Source organism: Melanotaenia boesemani, chromosome 23 (assembly GCF_017639745.1).
Source record: "Melanotaenia boesemani isolate fMelBoe1 chromosome 23, fMelBoe1.pri, whole genome shotgun sequence".
Lineage (NCBI taxonomy): Eukaryota > Metazoa > Chordata > Actinopteri > Atheriniformes > Melanotaeniidae > Melanotaenia > Melanotaenia boesemani.
In genome coordinates, this window is record NC_055704.1 from 16,104,319 (window position 1) to 16,128,584 (window position 24,266).

General features: G+C 37.1%; 1 long non-coding RNA gene across 1 annotated transcript in view; it reads left to right on the forward strand.

The window, feature by feature from the left end:
- Positions 1-1,109: 1,109 nt before the first annotated feature.
- LOC121634919 overlaps positions 1,110-24,266 on the forward strand; it is a 28,832-nt gene continuing 5,675 nt past the window's right edge. Inside the window, exon 1 of the long non-coding RNA XR_006009324.1 lies at positions 1,110-1,300. This is a non-coding gene — a long non-coding RNA (uncharacterized LOC121634919). The remainder of the gene's footprint in view (positions 1,301-24,266) is intronic.

Consider the following 24,266-nt stretch of genomic DNA (forward strand, 5'->3'; position numbering starts at 1 on the left):
TCATAATTGAAACATCAGTGTGTGGTGAATGGGTCAAGATCCCGCTGCTTTCACATATTGCCTCAAGAGGAGTCAAGAAGCCATCTACATGTGGGTGATTTTCTTAATCTAGACCCTTATCTTTTTACTGACCTCTTCTCTGTCATTGCAGAGTAAGTGATTACCAGAACAGTCACAGGTTATTTCCTGCTTTTACAGAAGCAGATTACCTGTAGAATGTAATTACACAGACGTGTATATGGAGACATAGGGTAAATGATTCATGTAGGGGTGTGTGTGTGTCTTATTAGATGGTGCACAATGAGTGACAGTGTGTCTGTTCATCTGACAATCTGGAGCACTTTCCCTGAGGCCTAGCCTTTGGCTTTGGTTTATCAGGACCCATCATCAGCAATTACATGACACAATATCAGCTGTTACAAGCTGAAAATCTGCTCCTGTTTTTGCTTTATCTTCAATGGATTTAAGAGGATATCCTGCAACTTTTAAAATACCCTTGAGCAAGATGCATTACCAACAAAGACACTATTCTAGTGGTACTCCTTGAGGGCTAGTGGTAAATGCCTCTTTTCAGAGCATTACTAAATGAGACAAAGGGAGATTTAAATGCCTCAATTTTTTGAAGATTAATGTTAGAAAAGGTACAAAGCATGTGCTGCTTACCATGCGGAGGCTGGTTTAGAAGATGAAATAGGTCATTAAAAAAAATTATATATAATGTCTCATTTAATAATTTAATTCTCGGGGTATATGATGGCAGGGTTGAGAACTGTACTGTGTAGAAGGTTAGCCAAGAATTCATATATAAGGACAAATTCTTCACATAGGGTTAGGGGTTATGTGATTATAATTGGTTGTTTGGAAAGTTGCCAATGTGTTAGGTATTTTTCTGTAGTTATTATTTTCTAGAGGTTTGGACTGGCTTCATAAGGGGATGATGTGTGGGGTTGCTGTAAGAGGCAGTGCTGTGGTGTCCTGGGGCCTTGAACACCTCATAGGTGAGTTGGCTAGTGGGTGGAGCACTTCCTCCAATCTGAGTAAATGAGCTTCAGCTGGTGAGGATCAGGAGCCAGCTTCTGAGGAAAAGATGGATGGAATGCCACCAGTATTGAAAAGCCGTTTTTGTTTAAGATTAGTGCACCCTGTGAGAAACCAGCACCCTTTTTATTTTGTGAATCCCACCTTTACAAATAAAAACTAAACTACAACCAAGTTGACCAAGTTGATTCACCGCCAAAGAGGTCCAGAATCGGACTGCCAAGCACTGTGCGACTGCAGCTGCCAGAGAACCACCAAGCAGGTTAGAGACCACATTATTTGCCAACTCATGAAACCAGTACCAGTCGCCTTTGGCTTATCCTAGTATCTTTATTTGACAGTTGTTTGAATGCTAGGTTACTGTAATGAGCTCTGGAGCTTCAGAACACAATGCTTCCAGCTATGTTAGTTTCTGTACACATTTGCCATACTGTAAGTGTAGGTGAATAGTACTTAGGCAGTGAACCCCTTACTTTCCCCTTAAAGCTGCCATTCTTGAGATATCAACAATTGGCAGATAGTTTCCATACATTTAATTTCCAGGATGATCTGAATTTAAATTGGAACACAATATTTAATTTAGCAGAAACAATGAGAAGCATGTAAGCCACTGTGCTGCCAAAAGGTGTCCAGCCAAGGTGTATCCACTATGGAAAGCACCTATTTTGTACACCTGAGAATCCGAACTATTTATATTGAAGAATATTTTCTTACTTGTTTTTTTTTTCACTTTGAACCTTTTGACTTTCAAAATGCTTGATAATTCTTAACTTTTTCACTTTGTAACAAAAACATTTCCGACACAGTCCCGTTCTGTCTTGCCTCCACCATTATTCAAGTGCTCCATGTAAATGCATTAGTTGTAAAGACAATAAATGGAGATATAGAGTTCAGTAAAAACTATATGATCCCACCTCTCTGTAAAGCAAAGTGACAGATTTTTAAAGTCAGTCTCTCTGTAGGGGGCCCTGCGAAGATGATGAGAGTATTGATACTTACTATTCCCCCCTGGTGAAACCATCAGTCTCCCCCACCGCTAAAATGACTGACCTCCATTTTTCCTGGTAGCCCTTTCATATAAAATGCGTCACTTTTTTGCTAAAGCTCACAATCAAAGTCTGTTTAAAGGGTTGAAAAATACTGCCGCACATTACTAAAGGTATTTCCTCCCTTTCTTTGAAACTATCAGACACTTTAATCCTGAAAGAAAATTTAGTAAAGGATACCGAATCATCACAGAAACTTCTTTCTTTTTCAATAGATGCCTCAGTTTCCTGAGACCATTCTGCAGTATTCAGCTAAATGGGCCAAAGGCAGTGTTCAGCAGGCAAGTCGATTGCCTCTTTCTCCCTGTTACAGCCAATGGACAGTTGAATGAAGCACTTTATGGCTACCTTACAGCAATTTAGGTCTGTCAATGAATGGTAAATCCATATAAAATTGCTCCCTCAGTGATAAGATATAAGGTTTTTCAAAGATTAAAATGTCATTTTATAATTGTCTCACTATTAAATGCACTGTTTTATTGATATCAAAAGTATAATCTATAATTTGGCCATCCTCAGCAGTGTAAAAAGAAAATTGTAAAAAGGGGAAAAACCGTAATTGGAGCATAGGTATACATGGTATTCTGTTAGCATTTTTTTACATTCCCTCAGGTAAAGTAATATTTAAGTTTTTATTTAACTTCTAGCAAAACATTACTTAGTTACAGAAGCACAGCGAATGTGGGTTTAAATGAGACTTCTCAATTAAACATTCACAGTGAAATTAGAGAGTAAAATCTAAATTATTACTATTCAGAATGTGAAAAAAAAAACCCTCTTACAATGTTTTAATTTTATTGGAAAAACAAAAATATAAAATGATAATTTTTCGGTCTTCTAGATTTCTTTGCAGGACACGATAGCCAGAAGTCTTGAACTCATGGACATCGCCACAACTTTCCTGCAGCTTTTCTCAGTTTTCTTTGAAGGTCTTCCCACCTGTAGATAGACTCTGCTGTTTTAAAGTATCAGGTATGAACCACCCAAGCATTTTAGCTGAATTAAGTTGAATCTGAGCAGGCGGTATATCCCAAGGGTTCATCCTACTCATTCTGTCCTCCGTCACATCCATAAACTGTGCATACGAAGTGGACAAAGCAACCATGAAGTTACCTATTTTGTAAACTCCAGTTTTGAAGCTTTAAGTTCAGCATTTGATAATTGTCCTTTTGGTATTTTAGGAGCCAGTAATTATAATAAATTAAGAGCATGGATGTGGACAGAATCTAATTGGACAAAAATATGTATCTTCACTCCTTTTACATGCACAATGGAAGAAATAATAAAAGGTGTCCACTAAAAAACACAGAACAAACAAAACTGTCTTTAAATTACTTTTATGTCTGTGTAACATTAGTAATTCTACCAAAAAAATATATAAATAAAATTGCTGTTGGGGCCTAAATGCTGCCTGACTAAACCCGGAATTTTAATGCTCCTTAAATATGCATTCACCCCACTGTAGTCTGAAAACGCTTTCAGGGATGCTACAGTCTTTGCATTATGCATTCCTTAACAATATACATTATAGACCTCAGCTTGCGTGCAGACTTAAGGTGAGGATTAAAAGTCTAGTGAGAAATTTTCTATGTTTCTATGGAGCCAGATCTGAGTGTTGTGGTCATCTTCCCTGTTTCGTTTACTGTTCTTTTTTTTTTCATAGGCAGATATTTGATATCTCAAATGAGAATTTTATTGAACTCTGTGTGGTATTAAAAAAAAAAGCTGATATGCATTAGATGGATTTCTATCACAAGTGAAGACAATGCCAGCACACACATAATCTGACAGCCTGTTCTAATGATTGCCTTGAAGATTGATATCAGTGCAATTACCCACTTAACAAAAAGAGCTGTGCCATGTTCCGAAACCAATGAATTGTCTGCATTTGACAAAGACAGAATGACCTTTATTGAAACAACTGCACATGCAAATGATTTTTCTTGTTGCGCCCTCAGCTGTTGTGCCTACTTTGTATTCCTTTTTAGCATTGCAATAATAATGATTCTGACTTGCAAAACAACATCAAAGTACACATGTTAGTCCCTTTGCTTACAGATAATGCACTCAAGGATGGAGCTCCAGCTGTTGCCTGCAGTACAGTATGCTAATTGCCATATTTTTGAAAGAACAGATATGCATAAGAGGATCCAGGATAGCCTCAGTCTAGTGTGAAGTGTAGATGAGTGGACATAGACAAAAACCACAATTTGATTTTTATTTTTAATCATATTGAAATTTTATTTCAGCTACTGTATTTATATTCAGATCTATTTTTGAAATAATTTAATGTATAGTGGACAATTTGGTATACTAGACATTTTTTTAAAATATGTAGTTTATGCTTTTTAATGTGAGTAAAGTCCATTTCAGTCAAACACTATGACACATGGACCATCAAGAGTGTTGAGCACTTAAATCAATTTAAAAAATACATTCATCTTTAATGACAAGTCAGCTGCACCATCTTGAAGGCTTAAAAACCAAACAACTATCTAGTCATGCTGTGATGTTCTCACTGGCTGAGTGCACCTCAGCCTTATGCATCGCAGAACTTGTCTGCTGTGAGCCACAGTTACTGCACAGCAGGTTTATCACTCTGCATGCTACACCTTCAAAAAAGTTACATTAAATATTAAACAGACTTGGATATGTTCCACAATATGAATACTTTTGCAGGAAACAAAACTGTGTGAATCTAACTTTGAGATTTAATTAAGTCATGTTACCATCTCTCACAATATGGCCAAAAGATTAACACTATATATCTACCTCCATGGCTTCTGATGATAGCTGAGTCCTTTGTAATACCTCCCGCCCCTTTTGGAATGCAAAGCATAGAAATTCGAAGGTATATTCAATTACAACTATTGTATTCTTCTCTATGTTTGAATTTTTAATATTAGGGTTAAATATGGAGTTATAAATGCTTCAGTGTTATTTATTCATTGCTGATTTTTAACAGAAGTCATCTGGGCAGTCATGTTTTCAGTTTTATACATTTTAATCCAGTTAAGCATCCAGTTCAGTCTACTTCACTAGTACCAGCCTAGTCCAGTTAGTTCATCCACATACTTTTTTTTTTATGAAGCAAACATTATAAAAGTGGAGAAAACAGTTGTTTTTCCTATTCTCATTTCCAAATCTAAAATAATAATAAAAAAGATTCAGATAACAAATTGTGATGTTTTTCAATTTTTGCTCTTAAAAATGGGGGAAGAAAACATATTCACCACCTTCTGATTTAGTTTCCTTCATCTGAGACACATTACAGGATCTGGAAGTTAAAACAGTTCTGTGTTGAACCCATTCGATCCCCATGATAAATACATACAAAGTTTCCTTTAGTTGTTTTGTTTAGACATTAATGAAAAACATTTTATGTGCAATAGAATATTTTGTAACCATAGAAACTGAGCAGTTGGATTAAAAGTTTGATTGACCAACAATTTGTCACCTATGGTCACTCGCTACTTTATAACATGAATTGAGTCCACGATTACATTTTTATATTATATAATCTTTTAGTGTGTGTATTGTTAGATATTATTTTAAATTTGTCTTTGAATGTGTAACTTGTGCGTGGCATTAATGAAAATATTTAATTGCAGATTTGCAAGTTGGAAAGAATAACACACACACACTTAATCCAAGATTACACAATGTACTTGTTAACATGTGTTGCTTTCGGTTTCTAAGTGAAGAAAAAGAGAAGCTGAGATTGAAAGATTCAAACTGGTATTAGGAAAATGTCTGGCCTGCGACATGTGGATGCTTTTGGACGTACTTCTGTTTTTGCAGATAGAGTCAGAGGGAGCTGAAGCAGACAGATGACAGCAGAAGATGTAGAAAAACTCTGCCTCGCAACAGTTGATTAGTTAGTTATAGCGTCCAATCACTGTTTAGTTTAGACAAGGTTTAATTACTGGGTCCAGGGAAAGCAGCGGGTTTCTGATTTTGGCTAACGGCAGCAGAACTCTATCCTCTGCAACCAGAGAGGGTGAGATATTTTCAGAACCCAGAATTCTGTAACATTTCTAATTGTAAGAATAAATATCTTGACTTTGAGAGAAGTTGTTTGTTCTCACTGACCAAATCAACGAACATGCGTGGAAGGAAAACCACAGTTTTCTCCAACAGTATCAAAGCTACATGCTGATCGTAATTTAAATTCTGACCAATTGAGACAAGGCTGTTGTAATGGTCTGAACGAAGAACTGTTCTTTTTTTGTCTGAAGAAAAACTCAGTGCGACATTTGTTATGGTGATCAAATTGGTTCAAGACAAATTTGGATGGATAGTCAACACAGAGAACAGGAAGCAGAGATAATGTCTGGGTCACATGACTTGTTTTCAGGTGTGAAACTAAAATAACTGAGCTCTTTTTCCATTTTTACCATTTTTGCTGTGAACACAGTCAGAAAATAGATAATGGTTGATTATCCACTTTTTCTATTTTGGTTTGGTAGGATATGAAAACAGGAAAAAGTGTTTTTTGTCACTTTTTCTTGTGTGTTCAGTTCAGTTCACTAGCAATATAACCCAATTTAACCCAGCTCAACCACATCCAGTGCAGTTCATTAGCATCCAGTTATCCAATTTTAATTGTAATGTAATTCTAATTTAATCTAATAATCCAATTCACAAAAAAATGGTCAGTTATAGATTTAATTTTAGGACTTAAACATTTAGGTTATTTTAGTTTATACATATATATATATAATATTATTATTATTATTTTTACTTAATTGTGGTATTACCAACCTGTTTTCCAGAAATAAAACTAATTATCCAGTAAAGCATGTGAAACTTACATGCCCTCCAGGACATCTTCTGCTGCGTTTACTTACTGCCAGTTCCCAAACAGCCTCCTTGTTTGCACAATTTTTAAACCAAACACTTCACCCAGTCCTCAGTATCAATGGACTTTGGGTTTGTGGGCCGAAAGCATCTACACATGCACACACCCACACATCTACACACGTACACACCACAAAATGCAAGATTATTGATTTGTTGAGTGTTGTGGTCGAGCTGCCGTGCCGGGCCTCGCCCCTTAGGTGAGACACACAATCGGCAGCGGATGTGCTTCTCCTAAACTGTCTCTGGGCCCCATTTCAAATCCCTGTAGTTTCACAATATTGATCTGAAACCATTTCTCCCACCGCCTGCGTCCCCTCCGTGTCCATCATGTCCCCTTTTGCTATCTCTGTTTGTATTCCTGTTCCCAGAGGAAATTCACTGATAAATAAAAGATGGGGATTTCTTTTTTCCAGCACCTCTTATGAAAAGATGGAGGAACTGGAGCCAGGAAATCATGACAGGAGTCAAATCTAGTTACTATTGTTTCAGAGGCAGGGGACACTGTCATGCAAAGAGGATAACAAGAAACAAATTATTAAATTGGTATGATTGCATGCAGGGTCCATTACAGAAATACCCTTTTTTTTTTTCTTTTTTTTTTTTTTTTTTTACTCCTATCTCTGTCAAAGTGAGGCATCAGAGCCATTCAATTACATCTAAATATATAGTGAAATATATATTTTCTGAAAAATGAGAACTGAACTGAACACAGTGAAGTTAACAGAAAAAGTTGTTGTGTCGCTTTTTCTGACAGGTTACAATTTGACTGCTGATTTAATTTATTCTGAGGGAGACCTTTCTCTTTTTCCTCTGTCAATTTCTCCTTACTCCCACCTTTCACTAACTCCCCATCTCTCTCAGCTTGTTCTCATTGTCACACTGTGTAATTGAGGTAATACTGTTAATGATGTGTGAGTGGTTTCTCTTTTCTCTCTGTCTTTCACACACACAAGCAAACACGTAACCACTGATGGCAGCAGATAGAGCTATTTCATTAGAGTTGGCAGGGCGAAGACGAGGCAGCGGTGGCTTACGGGCACAGACGACCTCGCCGTGGGGAAGCAAGAGCTTTAAACACTAATTAGGATGACTTTGGGAGACAAAACAGGCATGCAGGGGAAGAAGAGCTAAGGGGAGTTGATAGCAATTTGAAAAATCCAGGATCTAGGGATAGTAAAGGTGATGCATTTGAGTAAAAATGACAGATGAAACAGGAGGTAAAGGCATGAAGAATGACAATGACAGAAAAAGTCAGACAACAATGGGCACAGACAGCAACTAAAGAAGTGGGGAAATAAGACATAAGACAATTTAGAGTGAAGTTTTATAGGAGGAAATTACAAAAAATGGCTGCAGGTATACAGGTTTTACCTGTAGACAAAGGTATTTATAAAATGCTTGTCATTTAGAAAAGTCCAAACATAGAGCAAACACTGGAAATAAATGAACTGACATGGGACTTCTTTTTGCTTAAAAATATCTAATGTACGGTAATTTGATTCTGCACATAAAACCAAAACATTAAATGCAGGAAATGGTCCAGTTAAAAAAAAGGGAATAAACATGTGATCAACCAAATATGGAAAATGTGGATTTGAAAAGCATTTTCTCAGAGTTACACAATAAGTAGAGGTTATGGGTTCATGACACTGAACAAGGAAAGGATCATGTTCTTCCTCAAAGAAGATGCATAAAATCTTTACAGACACAAACTAAATTTGCAACAGTCTCCATGCAACCAAATGACATGCCCAGTCTTTTTCATACAGACATGTTCAGTTGAAGCACTGAATCAAGAGTGTAGGTGCTGCTGCTCCTCTTCGGTTGCCATGGTGCATGTACATGTGTGCGCAGAAAAGCTGGCAGTCTGTCAGCCCGAACAGTGCAGTAAACTAAGCTAAACTGCTCTCTCGTACAGCTGTGTCCTCCATTTCGGTTGAAATACTCAATAATTCTTTATTCAAGGGCTACTGGGCCAAAGTATCCCCAGAGAGCTTGCACAAATGACCTGCTGCAACATACAAACATGCTATATATATATATATATATATATTTAGAAAGACACATACAATAAACCCAACTGTAGATATACACATAGAGAATCATGGAGGGAGGCAAAAAGCAAATAAACAGTCCAGTTGCATACGTTTCACCAGCATAAATGGGGATGCTAGCACATGGGTACTGTGCAGACTTATGAAAATACATGGAAAACTGATCAAATTTTAAGTTTCATGAGGACACAGTGCAGACTTGCACATAATGATCCACATTTATGCAAACTTTCCTCATTGCTACTGTCAGTTAAGATAAATCGATTCTGGAACCACTCACCACTACAGCACCTCGTGGGCTGCTTTAGCCAGCGGTGGACAGATGCAGTGTAGGAGTCTTTATGTGTGTGTTTGCAATTCCATGTGCCTGGAAGGTGTTATGTCGAGGAGAACACACTCTCTCTCTCCCTCTGTGCGTGTGTTGCAATGGCCCTGAGCTAAACTAGTTCATCCTGACACACACACAAACATCTGCCGACCTCTCAGCCATCTCATCTTGCTGCTCCATATTTGCCTCTGTTCAGTAAATATCATCATTCATTATCTGCATGGAGCACCAAAATCACCTTCATGCAGTGCATTAGCGTGTTGATGATTGTAAACACATTTTGTCTCCACACAATCAGACCAGTTGGTGCCTTTCTAGGAAATATCATTTTTCCATTTATATGTCCTCGGCATGTTTCATGTATGGATTGCTACAATTTAAAATTACTGCTTTGTTTTGGAAATATACTTTTGATGAAGTGAATTGTTAAATTCCCTTTTAATGGCTAGTGGAGTGCTGCAAGTTGTTGATTATTTTGTATTTGTTGCTAAGGAAGCCAAACCCCACTTTGCTTCAACTGACCAGTAATAAAGACTTGAGCAGGGACCACCCACCATTCTACAGCTTCACCAGTGTTTCTAAGAAATTAGGAAAAAAAAAAACATTTATTCGGCTGCAGTTAGTACACATCTTGAATTAAATTAATCTGATCTACCAGGCAGTTTGTTTTTGAGACAGTCCTTACTTGGAAATTAAAAAAAGAACAGGAAGTTAGAAATATCTAAAAAAGTTTCAAGCGAACGTCAGTCAGATGAACCTTGTGAAAATTCACAGAACAAGTCAGCTGATTGATAGACCATCAACAATTTTGTCTTTGTCAGCAAGTGATTTTCTTTGTGGTATTTAATGCACCTAAATCACTTTTATACATTCTTTAAAAGTCTGATTAGTTCACTTTTTTATAGCAGCCACTTAGCACATTGCATTTGACAGGCATTAGTAATTCAATGCCATCAGTCTCCTTGAAGGGAAATTCAAACTTCATTATCTGAATATTTTTGGGGTCTTGCGGTTGCACTTGCCCATATCAGCTGCAAAATCAGCAGCAGGTGCCACCTTTCCACTTGCATTTTCACCAGTGGTTTTTTGAGTTGGAAGATTTCTTCCTGGTGCTTGAGTTTTCTGGTTGACTTACAAAATGATCTCTTTTTGCTCTTAGTGATAAGAGCTGCCGTGTTTTAGGTAGGAATATCTTTATCTGGAGGCTTGAGGGGACAAGTTTAGGTTTTTCTCCTGCTGTGGGTTTTGGGTATATGTTTTGGTTTATTTCTTTCAGCAGGTCCGCTAACCCCAGCACTTGTTTATTTTGTGTATTTTTTGTTACAGGTTTTCACTCGTTGTTTCACGGGATTTCAATAAAATGTGCTTATTTTAAATTCACCATCTGTCCTCAACGTTATCTTTTGTTACGCCCAACCATACCCCTATATAGGGTAGTAACATCGTATTGAAGTTAGTTTGAGTCGGCAAACCAGCAGCTAATTTACGCATTACTGTGAAGAACTGGGCTGAAGAGGGGAGCAGAAGTTTGTTACCGCCAAAATAAATTAGGTTATATACTACAAGAAAAAGGCCGGCAAATGTATTGGTCGCCATTGCGCGAGTAGATGAAAACTTCACTCACACTGTCTCACATTTTAGTCGCAAAATGCGACCATTTAGTCGCAGTCTGGAGCCCTGCAGTGGCTTCAGCAGGCTTTACTCTGGTGAATGTTCTGCTGTAGGTCTACTGCCGTTAGTTAACTCCTCCTGCTCTATGCATCCTCAGGATAAGAGACTGAGTCAAACAGAAGATTTGAGGCTATTATTTCTTCTGAATTGCTTATATAAACATAATTTATTATAAATTGTATTAATGTGGGTTATATAATGCACGTGCCAAACTCTAGCAGCCTGATGGAGTTACTCACCTGTGTCAACTTTCAACAAGACCTCTAATCAAAAAATTTCTAAACAAAAAGTGGACTTTGAAAAAATATTTGGGATGTAAAGGACAAAGCTGTGTGTCTTCTGTATGGAGACAGTGAGGCAGTAATGAAAGAAAACAACGTAAGAAGACACCTTGAAACAAGGACCACAACTGATACAGGTAGAATAAATAACTCTTTAGGCACCAGAGTTTTAAAAGTTTTTAGGGTATACTGTAAGTAGGGAAAAAATGTTCAATGAACCAGAGATTATGGTGGCAGTAAATCGACTCATATTGTGGCATCACAGCTTGGTAGCCGTATTAGATTCCATAACTTTGACTGGTAAACTGACTGTCAACAGGTTTTGAAATATTACTTTCTTTGGCATGTCATCCTGAGACTAGTGAGCATCATAGAGTAGCAAACTGACCTTCTAATGCAGTTTCATTTTTGCTTTGTTTTTGTCTCCGTCTCGTTTGATTTTACAGATGAGGGAATTACAATTGGCTGCTTGTCTGTATAAAATATTTTCACTTGAAATTTGAAAAAAGTCTAGTCCTTGTGCGTATTTAAGTGATACCTGATATGATGGCTTTGTTTTAATGTGACTACAATGAATTAGACTGTATCTTGGTGCCTGGAGATGAATTGAATGGGATTACAATGTGAAGCTGGTTGTTGCTCGTAAAGATTAAGTCTGTCACTACATTAAAAAATAAAAATCCAAACAAATAAAACTCTGTTATATATAGCCACTTTTTATAGCCTCCAAATGAGAAAATTTGTATCCTTTAGCATTTTCACCTGTCCAGTAAAGAACTGCACGTTCTCTGGCTGCGCGGGGGCATCAATAAGCTCCATTAGCTCAAACTTGCGTACACGATCTCAGACTTATCGTGAGATTTGATCGTATCCTACTCATGTCCAAATTGATAAATGCTAAACTTTGCGTTTATGGTCGTCCACACAGATTTCTGTTGTACGTTCGTTTGATAAATGAGGGCCATTGACTCTAGGAACGCAAGTAAACCTGCAGTCTAGTGCTCAGATGTATATGGAAAAATCACGATAAATCAAACCGAACTTTATTTATAAAGTGCTTTTCATGCCAAAAGAAACAATTCATGTATATTAAAATCAAACAAGACTTCACAGACCAAAATAGATAACACAGCAATTTAAAAACACACTCATTATAGTCTCTTGGAAGTCACGCACACACAAACAAAGCAGTTGCTCCTCCCCCCATTCTGCACGACTGCCCAATTTCTGTTAACTGAAAGTGGGTATAACAGTACTAAAAGTAATAAGCATCTGGCTTGATGCTGCTGTGAGGAAATGATATCTTGGGAATCCATCCACACCAGGAGTCAGTCCACCCATGTCCATAGAGACCGCCGCCATAGCAACCACCTAGATCAGGGCAGGCCAGGGTCCACACCACAGCGCAATGGGCAAGATACATGGGAGGCAACCAATGACAGCGACAGGCGAAACTCATCGTAACCTTCGTGAAACCGAACACATGGGACACGACAAACAGCAGCGATGGCAGCAGTGCTGTGCATTCCGCTCTAAGATCGCTTTTCTCCAAAAATTTGATTGGTTATGATATTGGTGGGGATGTGACATTTTCAAACCAGTCCGTGACGTGACAAAGTATGATAGATGGAGAGTCAGAAGATTTTGCACAAATTGACAGAAATCTTGCTGTTTACTGTATAAAAGAAAGACAACTCTGGGTTCGTTTACAAAATAGAAAAACAGCATTGTGAATATCGTTATTTGATGGACCTCAAGGCTGATCCAGATCAATCCAGAACCTAAGTTCGGACTAATTCACTCTGGCATCACGCGGACGCCTTTTTATTTACATTTCTATAATCTTTGTGTGAAGTAGCCTATCATAAAGTGTGGGAAAGTCAGACACTGCTAAAATGGTATATTCTTCCATGTTCAAAGTGTTTGCAGACTGCGCTGTCTAGCCTGCTCTCATTGGTCAGTCCATGAAGCCCCTCGCTGGTTGGCTGTAGTGCCATGCCACTGACAAAAATTGGACATTTTTATATTTTCTTGTGTCGTGTCGCAAGCCCCCGTGTGCACGTCTACATGAACGAGCGCAACATTTCACATGCACGAATGTCACCTGTTGCTTGGCTGAAGGAAGGTAGCGATTTTCACAGTTTCCATATGAATGGAGAAGGAGCAACGTCGCTTCCCGTGTGTCAAGCCTATAAGACTTCAGGGCATGACTCCCAGAAAATAATTTTAAATTCTATCCCTAATTTAACAAGGAGCCAGTGAATAGAAGCTAAAATTGTAGAAATGATCTCTTCTGCTCGTTGCAGCAGTTTTGATCAGCTGGAAACTTTTCTGGGCATATTTGGGACGGCACATTGGACAACAGTTATTTTTTATTAATCTTGAATTAACAAAAGCGTGGAATAATTTTTCTGCATCACTGTGACAGAATGGCCCTAATTATAGCATGATTAGGTGGAAGAAGATGGTTCTAGAACCCTGTTTTTATACGTAAACCAAATGACAAATCCTGGTCAGAAATAACTCCAATGTTCCACACTGTAGAACTGAAAGCCATTTTAATGCTATCCAGATTAGTTGCATAGCTAAAAAAAAATGATTAGATCAAAAGACAACAACAGGGCAACAAACAGCACCGTAGCACATGTAATGCCATTATATAAAATCTGCTTCAGTTTGCGAGAAAATGCTGTTCCTTTGGCTTTCATGTTATGAGCAAATAAAAACTCCAAATTAAGTCAAGTCAAACTCTTTCCCTGTTTTATTTCACAGAAACTCAGTAAAACGATTCTTAACTCATACTAAGTGCGTCTGTTTTCTGAGCTGGGCTGTTTTGATTATTTTCCAAGTAGGGTTATCACCTTTGCTCTTGTATTAATTTTTCTTTCCTCTCCAAAGGCAAAGATAATAGTTAATGGGGAGATAAATATTTATACTATTGAGCTGAATTGGAATTCTCTATAAATCTTTCATTCACTGCAAGCCTGCAGAGGTGCATTGGGAACTGTTCAGGCATTTTTAAAAACCTAATGTTGGGAAGTGCAATGAGTTGCAAAGACAACTCCAGTCATACTAATGTTGTTCTGTGGTGTGAAATCACTGAATTACATAAAGGGTTACGTGGCACATAAGGGCACAGTACAGTGCTCAGATTATATAATGTAATCTGACAAATGTAATATGTAAGTAAATGTTTAAATGCATGTTTCCTTCTTAAAATTTTGTGTGTTTCATGGACTCTGGTCTTTGATACTGCCTGCTATTCTTTCATTCCTGTTCAAAGATGGTGCAAGTGGGTGAGTAGTTGCACAGTCAGAAAGGAAGCCCAAATGGTCAACGTCTCTAAAACTATCGAGGTTGACAAAGGCCTTTCTTCATGACAGAGGTTAAAGCTGCACTTTACTTGTGTTTTCTCAGGGAATCTCTTTTTCCTCTCTGTGTACTGTTTAGAAGGGGTCAGTCTCATTTGTAAGCTGTCAAACAGATCTTCAGACTGAGATCAAGATCTGCACAAAGGAGCCAGTCCTGCTCTCCAGAGGAAATGGATTGTTTGACATCCAGATGGCAGCAGGGGGAAACTGTACAAGAATAAAAGTTGGGGTGCAAAGAAACAAGAAATTGGAATAGAAGAATTTGGTAGAAACTGAGGCAGGGGAAATTGACTGTACCTGAAGGAAGGAAGAAATAAACAATGGATGTAGGCAATAGAACAGTTGTGTAGTTCAGCAGTTTAAAAGGTGGAAATTTAAACAAAGAAAAAAACAGACTGATTAATGGCTGCCTATGAAAAAAGACCTTTAACTGAGGGGGAGGTGTGAAGAAAAGAAATGTTTTTCTGCTGCTAATACTCATCCAAGTGTTAATGAATGCCCTTGTATGCAGACAAGCAAGAGTTTCATTATCTCCAACGCCGCGGAAACTAGACTGGGTGAACGGATCGCAAAGGGAATTGATTACAGAAAATCCAGTAGAGTCAGTTTTTAATTTCATTGTGGAAAAGGCTTAAAGCTACTTGAAACTGGAAAGCATCATTGCTGTCTGAACATTTCCCTCAAAGATTTAATTCCTCAGATTTTTGTGAACCTATTCTCAATTGAAATGACGTAGATCATGTGGATCTTAGAATTTTAAGAACAAGACATATTGTGATGTTTTCTGAAAAATCCTTTTAAAAATAGTCAATTGAGCATTTAAATGGGTATGATTAATTGTTGCTATATTAAGACTTGACATACCAAAGAACTTCATAACAAAGATGAAAAATGTTGCATTTAAATTGAGTTAATTTCCAATATGGAAGGACTTTTCTTTATGCAACGTAATGCAACAAAAGATTCTTCAATTAATTTAGAAAGAGTGGTCTCAAGCATTGTAGTCTAGAAGAGTGTCTCATTATTTGCAGTACATTCTGCATTGTTTATGTGACAGAGCATCAGAGCTGAGCAGATGGTGTAAGTTTCAACAAGTTTGTGAAATATATTCCTGAAATTTAAACAGTGACAACATAATTTTCCAATTTTGGTGTCCCTTTACTGTGCGTATATACTGTGCATATGCTTGTATACCATGTCTGTTATTTCCTCTTAGATCAAAGAGCCCATTATTTGCCAAGCTCTACCTAATAGACTTGGATTTTCTGGCTGCACCAGCAATATTTTAGTTACAATTTTCATTTTCCTTGAAAATGAGAGCACAAACCAAAGCTTTGTTGCTACACAAGGTTAATAGGGATAAAACTTAATATATCCACTGAAAATAAAATATGCTAAGAGATCAATATTTGGATTTTGAAGACCAATGCCAGATTGAATCATTTAAATAAATCTCATCTCATTTGAACTTTGAGAGAAATTTAACGCAACACTGATTTTTCAGTGCCAGCTATCCTGGCTGCCTGTATATGCAGTACACTTGTGTACAAAACCAAAATATTGGCTCAGATTGGGAGCTTTGGGTCTTTTAACTCTGAACTTCCACACTGACAACATATTAAGCTGTGTGTGTGTAACTGTAAAGTATGTATCACTGAATATGTTGAAAGGCATTGACTCGAATGTAGCAAAGATTGATCTGAAAAGGATAAGCTGAGCATCCATTATAACACTTGACTGACCTTTTATATACAAGTATTCAGAGGAAGTACTAGAACTTTTAATAAAAACTCTATTTTTCATGAGTTGATTAATTGAGAGTAACATTTTTAATTTAACTTCAGTACTCATTTTGCTCACCTCTGCTTTTGTTGTACGTCTAATGTAGGGACCACTCAAATCAAGTTCCAATACTTCTTGGTACAGATTTGATCTGTTAGTTCAGATGGGGTCTATCAATACTGATTAGAGGAAGCTGTCGAATTTGGCCTGGTAGAGCTTGTAATTAACAGCTAAATAGTGAAATTGCTACCAGCATGTTTTAAGTAATCAATGTGTGAACTCCACCTATTTAAAATGGAATCATTTTAGTGAATTAAATCTGTAAAGTAGATAAAAGAACAGCTAAAATATTAGGAGAGAGAGTAGTGGGAGGTCTAAAGTCTGCAAGCTCAGTAAAAGCTTTATTTTTAAGACAAGAAAAATGAGCTGTTGTGCAAGTGGCTGCTCACCCTGCTCTTGAATTCCTGTCCTTACTGAAGAGTTTTAATTATCCATATCCATTTTCAAGTAATAGATAATCTGTCACAAAAAAAAAAAAATCTTTATATTTATATAATTATTTTTCTAAACATATACCATTAATAGAGGATGAATGAATATGAGGTGGAAACGTTTGGACTGAGTGATCAATCACAGCTGGACCAGTCAGTACTGGATCAGTTGATAGGCATGTGATGGAGAGGTGGGCAATGAACTATGAATGGGGGGGCTGTGTGGGACAGGTTGTCTGAACACTCCCACCTGCCAGTTTTATTCAGGTAGACACCATCTGCACTGTGAAGATATCTGACCTAGCTGGCAAGTGTCATTGTGTACACATGGATGGTGAAAATATATCCACCAAGATTAAACCACTGTGGCAGTCAGAACTGGAGCGTGTGTCCTGTGCTTTCAAGGAGTATTACTATGGAAAGGATACAGAGAATCCGGGCAAACGCCAGACGTAGACACTTTACCACTGCTGCTGCAGTGGCATTTCAGTGCAAGTAAATGTGAAGAACATAGATCTTCATGAAGATTACCGCAGTGGTTTATGGTGTCTGTCAGCTAATGGCAGTGTGTAGCTTTAGGTTGGAACACCAGACATACAAAGGGCAGAGGAGATATGACATGTTGTCATGGCAGAGAAAACACTTCGTTTTATTCCAAATCCATATTCTACAGAGTCTTCATTTGGACTTTCTTTGTTCATACCTTGACTTTTTTTGGACAGCCCTTAATGTTAAGCAGTTGGTTTTAATGTTAGTGCTGATCACTGCATCTTCGTACAGAAAGAAGTGAGGAGGGAATAGTATGTGGACTGTTCATATTACCTCACAACATACTTCCAAGTGTCTTTTCATCATCACTTCTGTCAGCACCTGCCTGTCTCTACATTCGCACACGCACATTCCCTGCTTATGCTATAAAACTTTCCTCACCACATCGTCTTACTTTCTATATCCATCTGCCTGTCGGTGTCCAAATCCCATTCCATCTTATTCTCACCTCTCAAACCCTTTCCCTCCACTATCCGTCTCCCTCCTCCGCCCCCCATCTATCCTATTTTACTTCTGTTGGCACGACTGATTGTTGAAACTGGGCTGGCTCTCCACAAGGCAGCCTGCAAAGTATCCCCTACATCCACAACTACGCCAACCTTCAATACCCAGCCAGGTTGTTCATTGATTACGGTACATCACATGCAGATAATCAGTGGGTGTGACCAGATTTTGAAACATGATGGGTCCATGCTTGCGTTTAAATGAAGCAGATCATGCTGGTTTTTAATCAGGGTTGCAGAGGACGCTTAATCAAGCAGTGTTTTGATGGATTCATGGAATGGGAAACCCATTCATCAAGTCAATTACACATTAATCACAAGCTCACCCACAGATTCAAGAGTGAGACATAAGGAGGGGCTCAGCTTTGTTCTTGGAGTGAACAGCCAGTGGCATTATGTAAAACCCTCTTTTCCATGGCAATCATTCTGTGAATTATTGTACAATAAAACATGATCTGATGGATTTCGATCAACAAACCATTTGTGAGTTTTAAAAAGGCAGACCATTTAAATAGCTGCTTTTGAACAAGTCTCAGTAAATTTCACTCCAAGAACATTAGTCTACATTAAAGAGACATGTGCTGTAATGACTAAAAATATATAAAAAACTAATTGCATTATCCATACAACAAAGCAGCAATGAGCAATTGGATGTGATGTAAGTTTGAACATATTCACTTCCCAGAAAGGAGATTTAAATATTAATAATCGTATTTCTAAGCCTTTTTGAAGTGTATTTTATAGACTTTGTAATTGCATAACTCCCAGTGCCATTTAGTATTAAAGTCGAAAAAGGTGAAGCATTTCTACACAAAATCTCTGGCAGCTCGTATCAATAAATCATTAAGGCTGACAAGCTCTGCAGTCATCAAGAAATCAAGAATGAAATATGAATAATGAAAGCTATGTCAGAATGAGTATGTTATATTAACGCTTGTTGTATCTAAACATAACATATCTCGGCAGCAACTGAGGTAAATAATGCAAGAGCCATAAAAATATTACAGTACACTATTTCATAAATACGTACATCTTTACATGAGCTCCAAAGTGTCAGAGAAACTGAAAAATGACATCTTTTGCATATTTTAAAGACACATAAATGTTTATTAGAAAAGTTGTACTTTTAATATTCACAGAAGACCACAGAAGATCAATTTTGTATAATTCAAAAGACAAGCACAAAAACTGTGTGAAAAGCATGCATCTCTATTACTCAAAATCACTTATATCAATATTTGGATGAGCTGATTTAATGATTTTGGAATAACTTAGATTGAAGTTTATAAGTTAAGGCCAAATTTAGCATTTCATTTTTTTTTCAGTCACAAATGTTCTACAGTTATTTTAAATAATAACTCATTGATTCCTTGTTTCCATACGAAACAAAACTATAAATATAGTAAAATATGCCTGGTCAAATTTGAACAGCTTACTAAAATCTAAAAGCAGTTCTTCATACTGCTGGACCTTTGACACGGTGAACCATCATATACTGTTCTCCACACTCTCGGACCGTGGCATCTCAGGATCTGTCCTCTCGTATTTTACGCCCTACCTCACAGGGAGATCATTCAAAATATCTTGGCAAAGGGGAATGTCCATATATATATATATATATATATATATATATATATATATATATATATATATATATATATATATATATATATGCACTGCCTGTAGCACTACATGACAGCACCTGGGTCCAACTGGACTCAAAGCAGTCTGACTAATTATGATGTCCCATCTTGTTTGAATTCATGCTTGTGTTGTTCTTACTCTCATTAGAGTTGCCACCAGTCCCGTTTTTCCCAGAATTGTTCTCTTTTTTTACAAGCTGTCCCGGGAAAAATAAAATCTCTCCCGGGACACAATTTGTCCCGGTTTTTCGGGGAAAATGCAAAAACCTTATTTGATTTCCTTCGTTCTGTAGTCTACAGATGTCCTCTGTGTTAATGTGGCTGTACGTCACACGCAAGTGACGTGCCCAAGCGCTGAAAGTGGCCCGCGCAAGCCAAGCAGGCCAGGGAGGGAAACTTGATGGAAGACAGACAGCAAGCTGAATCAGGCGTCCGTCTTATTTTCGCCAAGTAACCCTAAATATAGGGTGACTCATCAAAATTATCAGCTGATATCTACTCTGTTTTGCCTAGCAGTCAGCTTTGTGTATGAGAGATTTTGATCCGTAAAAAATTAAAAATATTAACAGGACTTTGTCTGTCTCCTATGTCAGAATTTCATGTTAATTTAGTTTGAACTGATAATAATCCCCGATTCCTCTGCCCCAAACTTTATGTCCAGTGTCCCTTTTTTCCACAAATCCAAGGTGGCAACCCTAACTCTCATATGTAAGTCGCTTTGGATAAAAGTGTCTGCTAAATGAGCGTAGATTAGTAGAACAGAATTTTTGTTCCTTAAATGTTTCCCCTTTAAAAACTTACCTTGGACAATGAATTAGAATTTGTACAAAGTTCCTTTAAAACTAGCTTGAAACTCAAAGCTAGATTTACTAACCTGAGCAAATTGGCATATCATCCAGTCAGGAGTGGCCAGTTCTGTTCATAATCTACATTCCTCATGCTCTAGGATGATTTTTTTTAAACAAGCTATGTATTTTCCCTTTACCTTAATCAGGTATTTTTCTTAATCTTAAAGTTACAAAATATATCTAAAAGTTTTTATATGGTAACAAACCCATCATTTCTGTGTCTGTTAGCATCTGTAAACATAATTTGAATGAACTGTTTGTGTGTTAAATTACATAACTTTGACCTCTAATAATGTATGTGGAGCTACTGCTCAAGCTGGAGTCATCTGTCTTATGTACTCTCTGAAACCATGACGACCAAGGCTATGTTTCAGGGTTGTATGAAAAACTGTTGCCCTTATTTTCTCTGACCTTTCCCGCTAGTAGATGGTTGGAGATGATTTCTTATAAGATCAAAATGAAGAAAAAAACGAGTGATAGGTTTGGTGTCTCACTTCATTATGTTCATCATTATCCATTACATTATTTGTAATAAAAAGAATAAGGACAAGGATAACATATTGAAGTTGGCCAGTAGCTATCTCAATTTCTATTAAAAGACCTGCAACATTAATATGTCTTAGCTGGGTACATCTACCTGGTTTAATGACTGTTTTCTGCTATTTTTTTCCTAGTTTCAATGAGAAACAACACTGTAGGTAAGAATGACAGAAGCAACAACATGATTTGAAAAACAAAGGCAGGACACTATAAAGTGCTACAAGAAGCTTTGTGCTGTAGTGTTTGAATGTTGGGAGTCTTACTGTAGACACAGGCTATTTTATCTCTATATACTGTGTTATTGTGAAGCATCTTAAGTATTGAATTGAGTATGATTTTTGTGGTTACAAGAAGTTTAAAGTTTGTAAAGATTCATTCATGTTTAAATGTATAGACATAAATTAGTTCATCAGCATAGCAGTCACTAATTAGACCTAGTTTACTTAATCAGTGTCTTTCCCCTCATCATGTCATCATACGAAGAAGTTCATGGGTACGAGATCATTACTTCATCATTATCTGTCAATTAGTTACACAGTCTGAAGACCTCAGTTTGAAATAAGATATGATTAAAAAAAATTTGGACCCCTCAGGTTTCTGTTTGCACTCCTAATTAACAGCTTTATTTATAGTGCAACAATATAATTCCTCATTTAGGGAGTATTAAAATAATACTGAACTGAAAACACAGTGAATATTGACATTATTTTAACATTTTAGTTATGTAGAACAAATATACTTTATAATTTAATATAGTAAATTCTGACTAAATTAACATTGTTGCCTTTCTTGATTACAACAATGCGCTCCCCATTGGCAAACCAGCAGTGCATACTTCCCTACACATGGGCATGCTGTAGACTGCTTGCAGCAGCTTGAACACTTGGAAAAAAAAGAAATAAAAAAAGATGGATTTTGAAGGTTTATGTCTATGTCCAAAAATGCTTTTAAATGTACTGACTTAAAATAAGTCTGGCAACCACGTTTGTTAAGACCATTTTGCTTTAGAACTGTTGAGCACAGTGATGGAGAATTAATTCTTAATAGCACAAAACAAGTTTATTTTTCTTTGGCTGCCTTTTGAATTTAACACGAGTGAATGCAGTCAAAGCAGTTATGTTTAGTAGAGTGGACACACTAAATTATTTTTTAAAAATTCCGTTTTACTTGCATCATATCAGACTCTAATGCACCTGTCATCAGTTTGCTTTAGCTACTTTAACATGAAAAGACATTTTCAGTGTATCTACTGTATCATTAATGAGGAGGACCAAAACTGATGCAAAGCATCAACAGCTGGGTTCTACTGGAAATCAGCTTATGATTAAATTTAAGATTAATTGCATTTTGCTTACTTTGCTGTTATGATGTCTCCAGTGTTTTAAGTGGTATGACTGAGGAAATAAAAAAAAGTTTAAAATATGCTGCTTTAAGAGAAAAGTTGGGCATTTTTTGTCTTTTCACTGTGTTTTATTTCAGGGATCGTATGATCAAACAAAACAATGATCAGTTTTATCAAGCAAGTCACTCTGTTAGCACTTGTGTCAAAATATCTTATGACAATTGTTTTAGTTTTGGCCCTGTAGCAGGTCAAACTTTGTCCAAATGTACAACTGGCTGATTTCACCCAGCCCCAGTTTTTAAGCCTAGCTGAGTGTTGTTGGCCAACCCCAGACACTGGATATCTCTCCCAGAGCCCCTTTCTCCTCTGGCAGTCTCTAAGACCATATTTCATCTGTCAGTTCACATCCAGACTTTGAAGTAAGCCAGCTGGCCTTTCTCAATCACTGTCCCCAGCCAGAAAGCCATAGGCCTCTCTATCAGCTGCAGTCTGAGCCAGGAAAAGTCATGCTTGTCCCCATGTGCCAAAATGGTGAAGAGACATATGCATATTATGTTCTTGATGCATGGGCAAACAACAAAAGATTGCTTGAAACTACAGTGATAGTACTTTACTTCCAGTTTAAATGCACTTTTCAGCAGGTCTCTTTCAGGGCTAATCAAACTTGAGCCACGAAAGCCAGCAGACAAACACACAAAGTGATAATGAGGTAGCTCACCATGGAATTAAAGTCTTGGAGTAAAGTTTTTCATTGCATTTATCCTGATTCATTTTCTCAGTTTTATCTCTGAATCCTCATTCACAGTAGTTACATGCATAGTTGAATTAAATTGTGGTTATGACCTCAACCTGGTCAGTTATTTGGATTACTTCTCATGCCAGTACATGCATATTTACCAAAATATGCCTGACTCAGTGACACAGTGGACTGTGTGTGGGGAAAAAAAACATTCATGACATTCTGCTGCTTCCAACTTTCTCTGTGGGAGAATATTGTGTGTGCATGTATTCACTGCACACATGCCAGTTTCTTGTGTAGCAATTTTCTTTGCCCTTTTTGTTTCTTTTTTTTTGTAAGATGATGCTGAAATAATCAAAAATTCTGTTAGAGAAAGTGAACTTGGAAATGTTTTACACAATAGAATTAAATCAAACTTTATTTATAAAGCACTTTTCATGCCAAATGCAACACAAAGTGCTTTACAAGATCAAAATAAATCATGCATATATAAATAAAACAAGCCTTAACATACTAAAATAGACAGCTTAGCAATTTAAAAACACTCATTACAGTCTCTTGCACGTCACATGCACACACATGTATGCACACACAAATTCACTACATTGATTTTTATCTTGCAACAAATAAACATGTTAAAAGATGTATTTGTTTAGATCACCGTAACAAATTTAGATGTAAATTTAATAATATCTATTAAATCTAGTAACTATAAACCTGATAAAGTGAAATGAAAAACAAATCCACATTTTTAATGATGATAAATTACTTCCTTGTCATGATGAGTCATAAATTCTGAAGGAAACAAAATCTGCTTTAAGGGAATACTAAGTCAGCAGGCCACATGTAAGAAGTTGTTCTAAAAGATTATCATGATTTAGTGACCTTTAACTGAAACAATTAGATTTCTTTACTGTCCACTTTTGAAACCAAATAACTAAAGATGTTTTAATATTCCTTACTTGTTGGACTACATTGTCCATTCATTTGGAACATCATCTATTTTTCTGTCATATATCTAGCCAGCTTTAATGTTGGGCAACATGGACTCTGGTCCAGCTGCTTTAGTTTGAATAATGGACCTCTAGAGCTCCACCTAAGACTGGTTGGAATCACTCTGCAGGGATTTATCTGACCAGTCAAATGAGACACCGTCGTTTGCTCAGTCACTGAGCAG